The following is a 9,741-nucleotide window of genomic DNA, read 5'->3' as shown; positions in this document are numbered from 1 at the left end:
TGGACCTGGTTCAATGCTTTTATAGAAATAATGTGAGAACCAAATTGCTAACATTTATTATGTGTTAGCACAATTGACACTATCAACCTTTCTCTCCTGTTCCTCTATTTGCATTTTAATATTATATGTGCTTATTCTCCTAAAAGTGATCACATTATCACTATCCAGGTATTTCCATACTAACCATTCTCATATTGGCATCCCTAAGTTGCAAATCAAAGCTTCCTTGCCTATAAAAGTATTTCCTCAGCTTAGCCTCCAGGAGTAAACATGTCAATCAGCAAATATCTCCCTTCATCAATTTTGTGCAAAGCCTTTCAGGAAAGAAGTGATTTCAAGAGCTCGTTGTGCTGTATTGATTAGAGAAAGTTACAGACTCATCAATGGCACTGTATTTCTCACCTAGAGTTTACTCCAAGCCGAAATCAGCTGTTTACCTAATGCACTCCTAATTTACAACTCCATGTAGATTTATAAGTATCAAGTCACTGATTCAAAGAAAATGGAACATTTAGAACCTGTTGCTGGAACTATTGTCTCATGGTCGATATAGCATCCTCCAAGATTGACCATGCTATACGGAGACAATGGTGATAGTGTAATGAACAACAATGCCCTGACGACACACTTCCTATAGTGTGATTTTGTGAAGGTCTGGTATCCATAAGCACTTTGAGTTTTTACTGAATATTCGCTATTGAACTTGATTCTTATTATGTGAGCTTCTAAACACTCCTCCATTTAATCAGAGAATTTCTGTTGCTTAAAATAAAAAAAATTGTCTAAAAGTAATATTATATTGGTAATAAATTAACAATAAAATAGTAATTTATTATTATAAATAAGGTAAAAATAAAATATTAATTTATTACAAATTAGTATTTATTATAAATCACATACTTTATAAATTTAGAAAGGAGACTTTTTAATTTATAATTTTTGTATATACATGGTGTATATATATTTATGGGTTACATGAGATATTTGGATACAGGCATGCAATGCATAATAATCACATCAGGGTAAAATGGATTATCCATCACCTCAAGCAATTATCCTTTGTTTTCAAACAATTCAATTATCCCCTTTTAGCCATTTTATTTATTTATTTATTAAATTGGAGATGGAGTCTTGCTCTGTCGCCCAGGCTGGAGTGCAGTGGAACGTTCTTAGCTCACTGCAACCTCCTCCTCAATGGATCAAGTCATTCTCCTGCCTCTATCTCTTGAGTAACTGGGATTACAGGTGTGTGCCACCACACCCGTAGTTTTGTATTTTTCGTGGGTTTCACCATGTTGACCAGGCTGGTCTTGAACTCCTGACCTCAAGTGATCCTCCTCCATTGACTTTTCAAAGTGCTGGGGTTACAGACCTGAGCCACTGTGCCCAGCTTTCTTTTAGTCATTTTAAAATGTACAATTACATTATTTTTTACTATAGTCACCCTACTGTGCTAGAAAAGGAGACTTTATTTCTTATCTCGGGTTATAGCCTGCAAGACAGCCATTCTGACAGTCTGGGAAGCAAAGGCTTCCACAGAAGCTGGAAACAGGCATTTGGAGGGAGGGAGGGTAAAGCAGGAATTTATGCTGAACAAGTTGGCCAAATATACATATTCAACAGGTTACAGAAGGATCTTATGAATATGTATGAGGGAGTACTAACACATGTGTACTTAGTGAACATGCATGTTGCATGTGTCTCATGTTCACTTTGGGGTGGAGAGTTAACATTTAAATGCATTACAATTAGGCCGTGCACATCAAAGGGTGAAGCAGGGACACAAAGTCACCCAGTGTGCAACCTCTGTAAACCCGCCCGTGCCAGGCTGATAGTTTCTTATCAGGAGACAGTTATTGAAATCAGCTATTTAGTTCAATCAAAGCTCTACTTATGGCTTGTGGAACCGGGGTGGGGGCCATCATCTGGTAGTGGAGGAGCCATAATTGTTTTAATCTTGCTTACCTGGAGGCCAGTGGTTGTTTAGCTGCTGAAGAAAAGCTTTGTGGCAGTGGGAACATATTTGTAAGTGTAGGGGGTGCGTGACTTAACCCTTGCCTGGCATGGACTTAGCTCTGACTTAGCTCTTACTTATTATTTGCTATCTTATTGCCATAAAGAATCCATTCTGTGAGTCTTACAATCTCTATTTTAACATTAATCTCTATTTTAACATTAAGGCTGGTTTGTTGTTGTGTCTAAACCACAAAAGGGAGTGGGTATAATGAGGCAGGTCGGGCCTCCTGGCACATCATGGCCAGGAACTCAGCTTTTATGGTTTCCCGGGGGTCCCTTTGACCAAAATGGAGTCTGTTAAGTCAGTTAGGGGACTTAGGGTTTTACTTTTAGTTTATTTTATGAAATGGTTTTGGAGCCTTAAGTGAATGAAAAAGGAGAATATAATTAATCGACATAAGTTTTGAAGAATATTATTTGCAGATGATACAGTCTTTTTAAACTTAAAACTCAGATTTCTAAGAAACACACTGAGTGGCTTCTACTGTAATATGTAAAGATCTTGGAAGTTTGGAAGTTGTCATTCTTGCCCTTAAAACCAAAAAACGGAATTGAACAAACTGAACTGATAACCAATGACTTTTCTTAGATCCCTCAGAGAATTGAGGTCACAGGACAAACCATCATCCTGAAAACCAACAGAAAGAAACAGAAAATGCAGGTCAGCTTACCTGGAAGAGAAGCTGCTAAAGCCAGTAACTGCTTCGAACACTTCAATGGGGCTGGCCTGGTGGCTCAGGCCTGTAATCCAAGCACTGGCCTGGTGGCTCAGGCCTGTAATCCAAGCACTTTGGGAGGTTGAGGTGGGAAGATCGCTTGACCCCTGGAGTTCAAGACTGGCCTGGGCAATGTAGTGAGATCCCATCTCTACAAAAAATGAAAAAAATTAGTCAGGCATGGTGACGCTCACCTGTAGTCCCAGGTACTCAAGGCAGATGGGAGGATCTCTTGAGCCTAGGAGTTTGAGGCTGCAGTGAGCTGTGATCACCACTGCACTCCAGCTTGGGCAACAGAGCGATGACCTGTCTCTTTAAAAAAAAAAAAGTAAAATGACTTAAATGGTAATTTTGGCAAATTGTAGACTAGTTTGAGAGTTAAAACTCCTGTGGGCTTGGTCTAAGGGCCTGCTCTTCTTTTAGAAAGATTGAATACTCTTGCTTCTTACATGGAGATCTGAATAACTCATTTTATGGCAAAAGGGATATAGAATCTGCCTACGTGTCTGCATATCGACTGAATTAATGCAGCAGATATTTCCAGTTATTTAGATGGTAGAACTTTGCATTTCTGTGACTGCATGAATGTTTAAGAAAGTACTTTATGGCTGGGCATGGTGGCTCATGCCTGTGATCCCAGTATTTTGGGAGGCTGAGGTGGGTGATAGCTTGAGCTCAGTAGTTTGAGACCAGTCTGGGCAACATGGCAAAACCTCATCTCTACAAAAAATACAAAAATTAGCTGGGCCTGGCAGCATGTGCCTGTGGTCTCAGCTACTCAGGAGGCTGAAGTGGCAAGATCACTTGAGCCCAAGAGGTTGAGGCTGCAGTGAGCCTTGATCGTGTTACTGTACTTCAGCCTGGGTGGCAGAATGAGATCTTGTAAAAACAAACAAACAAACAAACAGAAAAACAAAGAAGAAAGAAAGAAGGAAAGCGAGAAAGAAAAGAAAGACGGAAGGAAGGAAGGAAGGAAGGAAGGAAGGAAGGAAGGAAGGAAGGAAGGAAGGAAGGAAGGAAGGAAAGAAAGAAAGAGAAGAAAGAAAGACAAAGCAGACTGTATTTTATTCTACTTTATTTTAAAAAATAATAATATCTAAGTTTTCTTTTAAACATAAATTATGTGCTAGGTTCTGGGCTAAATACTGTAAATATTACCTACTTATTCTTAAAAATACTCTGTAAGGTAGACTTTGAATGTTATCATTATCCAACTATTTCACATGAGAGTAAGTTTAAAATAGCTAAATAACTTTTCCATGCTCATTCCAAAAGTACATCACTGTTACAGCTTGCATTTTTGTGTTCCCCCAAATTTATATGTTGAAACCTAACAATTAATTGATGGTATTAGGAGGTGGCCTTTTGAGGTGATTAGATCATGAGGGTGGAGCTCTCATGAGTGGGATTTACACCCTTATAAAAGAAGTCCCACAGACTTCTTTCACCCCTTCCATTCTGTGAGCATACAGGGAGAGGAGACCATCTATGAACCAGGAAGCAGACCCTCTCCAGACCCTGAATTTACAAGTGTCTTGATCTTGCTTGTTCTTGGACTTCCCAGCCCCTACAACTGTGACAAATAAGTTTATGTTGCTTATAAGCCGCTCAGTTTATGATGCTTTGTGACTGCAGCACAAATGAGCTAAGATAGTAACTGAACTGGGATTTCAACCCTGGTCAGTCCGACTCCAAAATGAAAATACCTAGCCATTCAGTTAGTTTGCCCATGATATGCTCTTAAGTGTTTTTTCCAGTAGGGGGACAAGTTATTGAACAAGTTACCAGTTCTGTGACTTGCAGGAGGAAGGTTTAGTCCACCTAACAAGAATAACTGTGCATAAATCATCTTTATCTAGATAATCATCAAAAAGAGTTAAGATTGGTCTTACAAAGCCTCAGGCAACAAAACAATTTAAAAAGGAAAAGTGTAAAATGTTAAGGAGAAAAGTGTAAAATGTTAAGGTCCTGATTAGATGTTTTCCCCTTCCTAAGGCAATGATCCAAAATATTTGAGAATCAGTGGATGAAAACCTCTAAGAAATATGTTATTGAATATAATTGTTAGGGGGGAGTAATTTCACAAATTTTAGAACTGTGGCTACTTCTCACTCTTTTTGTGACTACAGTCTCTTCTCAACTACCCCTAATCATTTATCAATATCCAGAATGACTTATATTTATTGAGGGATAAAATGAATTTTTAAAATAATGCAAAATTCTAGGAAGGCAAGGAGGTAAACCAACTTAGAAAACTGTGATAATAAAGACAGTTGGCTATGCTTTATTATTTTCAGGATCAGAGTCTCTTCCTTTCTAATGGCCTGTTTAATCAAGGGATTCTCATTCAACCTTGATTCTGTGCCATAGGCTGATTTCCCTGTAAGGATGCTTAAATAATGAAGACTCACCACACAGAAGAAAAGTGGTGGTGGAGCAGTTCCAAGGTCAGCAACTCAGCTGCCTAGTGACATTGTTAATAAAGTGATCTTTTCCTCCTTCTACTCCATCCTTCTCAGTATGCTGCCCATGGATAGGATACTAAGTCTTCTTAGTCACAAAATGGCTGCAACAGCTCCAAACACTATACTTTCATACAACTTCCCAAAGTCAAAAAAGAAAATATTGACTCTTTGTATTCATTGTATTTAAGTGAGGAAAATGCTCCAGTGTAAACCCCCAAACTGCCAGGGTCATATGTATTTTCCTTGGTGGATTGTTGGTCAAGAATATGTCACAAGGCTGTTTTGAACACTATTACTGGCAAGGTGAATTCAGTTGCCACGGTTAGCTTAATCGAGATTTATTCCATTCTGCTAAAGGCAGGTCCTAGCTTCCTTGAAATGGGGGAGGCTGATGATTGATTAAGAGGCACAAGTACCACAAGTGCCTACTCTCATAGGCAAAATTGCACCCATCCCTCGTTAATGCAAAAGATCATGGACTCGTCTGTTTTTGTCCTTGCATTAGAATAATTTTAGGGCTTAGTTATCTGCAAAAATAACCCAAATTGTTCATGCTTCTAATAATCTATTTTGTGTATTTTCTTTTAGTCTTATAGTCTCATGTGCCTGAAACCTAGGAAGCCCTTTCAGTGTAGCTGATTGTAATAAGCACTAATAGTAATGGGAAGAGTAATAGTAATAATAGTAATAGTACCATCACCAGCATCAAATGATTACTGATGATAGTTATTATATTTTTCGTTTTCATAATAACATTATACTGTATAGAACATTTTACAGGAAAAGGCAACCGAGGCTTAAGGCCATTAAGTTAGTTGTGCTAGGCCATAGAATTTCTCATCTTGAAAGGATCTCTCCTGGTCAATGTTGCAGCGTCCTATGAAGGGACCTGGAATTGATCTGTGCCAATGCCCTTTGCACCTGTACTTGTACAGGTGGATGTACAGTGCCTGTAGACTGAATGGAGGGCTTAAAAACAGGCATAATCCAAGGAAAACATGCTCATGCTGTGGTCAGCATCCTCTTAACTGTACAAGTCTAAAATACTCTGGGAAAGCCCAGAGTGAGAGACAGTGTGGAAAATCTTGTACAGACACACCAAAGCACATGCTTAGGAATTAAGCAAATCTGGGAGTTACTAAAAAACTGTAGCTAAGACAGGCAGGTAAGCCAGGCTGCTAGAAACTGGGGCTGGTGTAAGCCTTCTGTAGCAAAAGCATGGAATAAGTTGGCATTACTGTCAACTGCAGATCCAAGCATTAGCATTGTTTCGTTTTTGTTCAAAGTGAGAGATTGAGTTGGTGTTCCTCCATATATATATATATATACACACACACAAAATCTTCTCTATAAAGAAGACTAATATTTATTAAATCCCTCTTACGTATATATAAATGTACATACATATTAATATACATACATATCAATATATAAGGATACAATTCTATGCATGCTATATATATAATTACATCTAGAGTCTTCTTTATCAAAAGACAAAAGAATGCTTATCATCATTTATACATGACAGAACAGGGCTGTAGCACTATTAAGTGACATGTTTAAAATTCACACCACTGATTATGAAAGACTAATTAAAACACAGTTTAATAGTACAAGTTAATATCAGTGTAACCTTGTGAACTGTTTCCCACATGGTACTAAGACTTAGGCTTTCTTCTAACTGTTTTTGTCTCTTGGACACTAACTCTTTTTAATACCTGAAACAACAGAGTCTATTCTGTAATCCTCATTCTGTGCAAAATTTAAATGCAGACACATTCACTAGCATTTATACTTTTTTGGCATAATATTTATGTGGGGTCATTTATGACACCCTTGATTTTGAAAATTCATCAGAGTTGTTATTTTCATTTTTATCATATACATAACTTTTGGATTATGATATAGGAAATATTTAGGAAATGCCAATATCGATCTCATTTTATTACATTTAAACATGAAAATAACCTAAAATTTGTAAGTTGAAATACATTCTTTACTACCATCTAAGAAAATTTTGAGAATTAAGTACTACATGTATGATGTAATGGGGAAAATATTTATCTTCTCGATAAATGATATATAGATTTGAAATACTGGGGAGCACACTTCTGGGACTGCTGTTAGGTGGTCGTTGGAATTTCATGGAAAGACAGTGATTAGATCTTATTTTTACAGTGATTACTGTAGGAAATCTACAGTAATTGTCTGTGAATACTTACTAAAATTCTGTCTAGATCCATGTTAATCCCCAAACAGTGAAGTCAATTCCTCATTCTCTTTCTAAGCATGTTAACATAGAATAATATACCATTTTCTCCAGGCTGGTGTTGGGTCCTCCTACTTTGGGGATATATAGGGGCATCTGCTCACAAAAATATTGAGACGAATAGTCTGGGTGCCCAATCAAAAGTCGTAACTGCTCCCCCATTCTTCTTGAGAAATATCATCATTTTTTTTGTGTGTGTGTGCATATTCCTGGAGTTAGGGAAAAATCATGGACCTGAGATTTATCCTGGTCTGTCTAACCCAATGAAAGTAACCCATGGCTGCTTTAGTAATAGTTGTGTCCAGTGAGTTGTGAGAGAAAATTTCAGAAACATTGCTCTTGCTCTGACCGAGGACCGCGAGAAGGGGACCGTTTCTTTCTTTTCTTTTTCTTTTTTTTTTTGAGACGGAGTCTCGCGTTGTCGCCCAGGCTGGAGTGCAGGGGCGCCATCTCGGCTCACTGCAAGCTCCGCCTCCCGGGTTCCCGCCATTCTCCGGCCTCAGCCTCGGCTAATTTTTTGTATTTTTAGTAGAGAGGGCGTTTCACCGTGTTAGCCAGGATGGTCTCGATCTCCTGACCTCGTGATCCGTCCGCCTCCGCCTCCCAAAGTGCTGGGATTACGGGAGTGAGCCACCGCGCCCAACCGAGAAGGGGGCTGTTTCTTCATCTCAGCTGGCATTTTCAAGTGTTTAGGGAGAACAAAGTCCCTGGACACGTGGCGGCCATCCTGCATGCTGGACGGAAGTAGCTCACAAGAGAGAATGACAGAATATAAAGACAGACCCAACTTGAGCCTCTGAGAGCATTATTCTCCCACTCAGAAATGTCCCATCTCCAAATTTGTTATTATTGTATATGACATGATGGTATGTCTTATTATTGTGTGTGCTTTTGTTGTTCTTAGCTTTCTTTTCCTTTTAACTTGTGACTTAAAGCATCAGTTAAATATGGTATCATTGCAGTTGCTTAAAATACTCAACTATGAAAAATTCAAGTGCAAAAACAATTTTATTAGAGGTTAAATTTAGCTAACCTGTGATTCTAGTTTTGGGTAAAATGGAATTAGGTCACTTCACCCTGTCTTTTCCAATGAATATAGCTATAAATCATGAAAAGAATGGGTGGAACATTTATTTGAGAATTACAAACAGCAAATATTAGGTTGGTGCAAAAGTTATTGCGGTTTCTGCCATTACTTTTAATTACTTTTAATGGCAGAAACCGCAATAACTTTTGCACCAACCTGATAAAAGCACGAAGATTGGAAGAGACCAGAACCACTGGTTGAATCATTACCAAATAGGTGGTAAGATGGTCATTTTTCACTCTGGTATTCTTTGGCCTGAACTGAACACACAGGAAATCTAAACGTGAGCACACCGAGAAGAATACCACAATAGTGGCAAAAGTGGGAGTCTTTCTTTCCTTCCACGTCTTCCAAGAAGTTAGAAACAACTTCATTTGCTTTTTTCCTCCCTTTGTCCTACCACACGTGGCTCCATAACAAGGACCCAGTTTTGGAGAGCATCATAGAGTAAGGTAACCATCCCTCTAGCTGTCTACCCAGAGCACCAAAAGAGAAGCCTCAGGAACCAGAATGTACTAGGGAGATTGCAAAGAGGGAGAAACTCCAGAATATAACATCGTGGAGTTGTTTATAAACTACTCACTTCATCTCCAAAATGTGTGTAGGCATGAATGAATCTGGACTTGTTCACAATATCAAAAACCTTACACACTAATAGTCTACTGCCAAAGACTTTTGAAACCAACTAATTATGGCCCAGGTCCTAGCCTGTCCAATGGTTTGCGTACATTCACCAGATTCTAAAAGCACAGCAAAGACTGTGAAAACCCAACTGACACTGGGGCCATCACCCATAAAAGGTGGGCTGGAATGTGGAGTGTAATCCTAAAGCAAAACAAAGCTAAAGCAAGCAGAAAGGCGGAAATAAAAATACAAATAGAAATCAAAAGAATTGAAAACAAAAACAGTGCAAAATGCAATGAAACAAAAAGTTGATTCTTTGAAAAGCTCTATATAACTCAAAATTCTTTAGTATGATTAAAATACAATAAGAGAAAAGACAAAGCTTAGCAATTATCTGAAGTGAAAAGTGGGATATCACTACAGATCTGACAGACACTGCAAGAATATAAGAAAATAGTATGAAGAAATATTATTAAATAAAATGGACTTATTACTTAAAACCTACAAATTATAAACCACTCACAATGTGAATTTTATGAAACATTTAAGTACTAACAGTAATAG

The 9,741-nt window shown here is 38.2% G+C and overlaps 1 long non-coding RNA gene across 1 annotated transcript in view; it reads right to left on the bottom strand.

The window, feature by feature from the left end:
• Window positions 1-2,689: 2,689 nt before the first annotated feature.
• LOC126941024 (uncharacterized) overlaps window positions 2,690-9,741 on the bottom strand; it is a 94,804-nt gene continuing 87,752 nt past the window's right edge. The window contains exon 3 of the long non-coding RNA XR_007721051.1: window positions 2,690-2,883. This is a non-coding gene — a long non-coding RNA (uncharacterized LOC126941024). The remainder of the gene's footprint in view (window positions 2,884-9,741) is intronic.

Source organism: Macaca thibetana, chromosome 18 (genome assembly GCF_024542745.1).
Source record: "Macaca thibetana thibetana isolate TM-01 chromosome 18, ASM2454274v1, whole genome shotgun sequence".
NCBI classification, from domain to species: domain Eukaryota; kingdom Metazoa; phylum Chordata; class Mammalia; order Primates; family Cercopithecidae; genus Macaca; species Macaca thibetana.
This window is presented reverse-complemented; position numbering and strand designations above follow the sequence as displayed.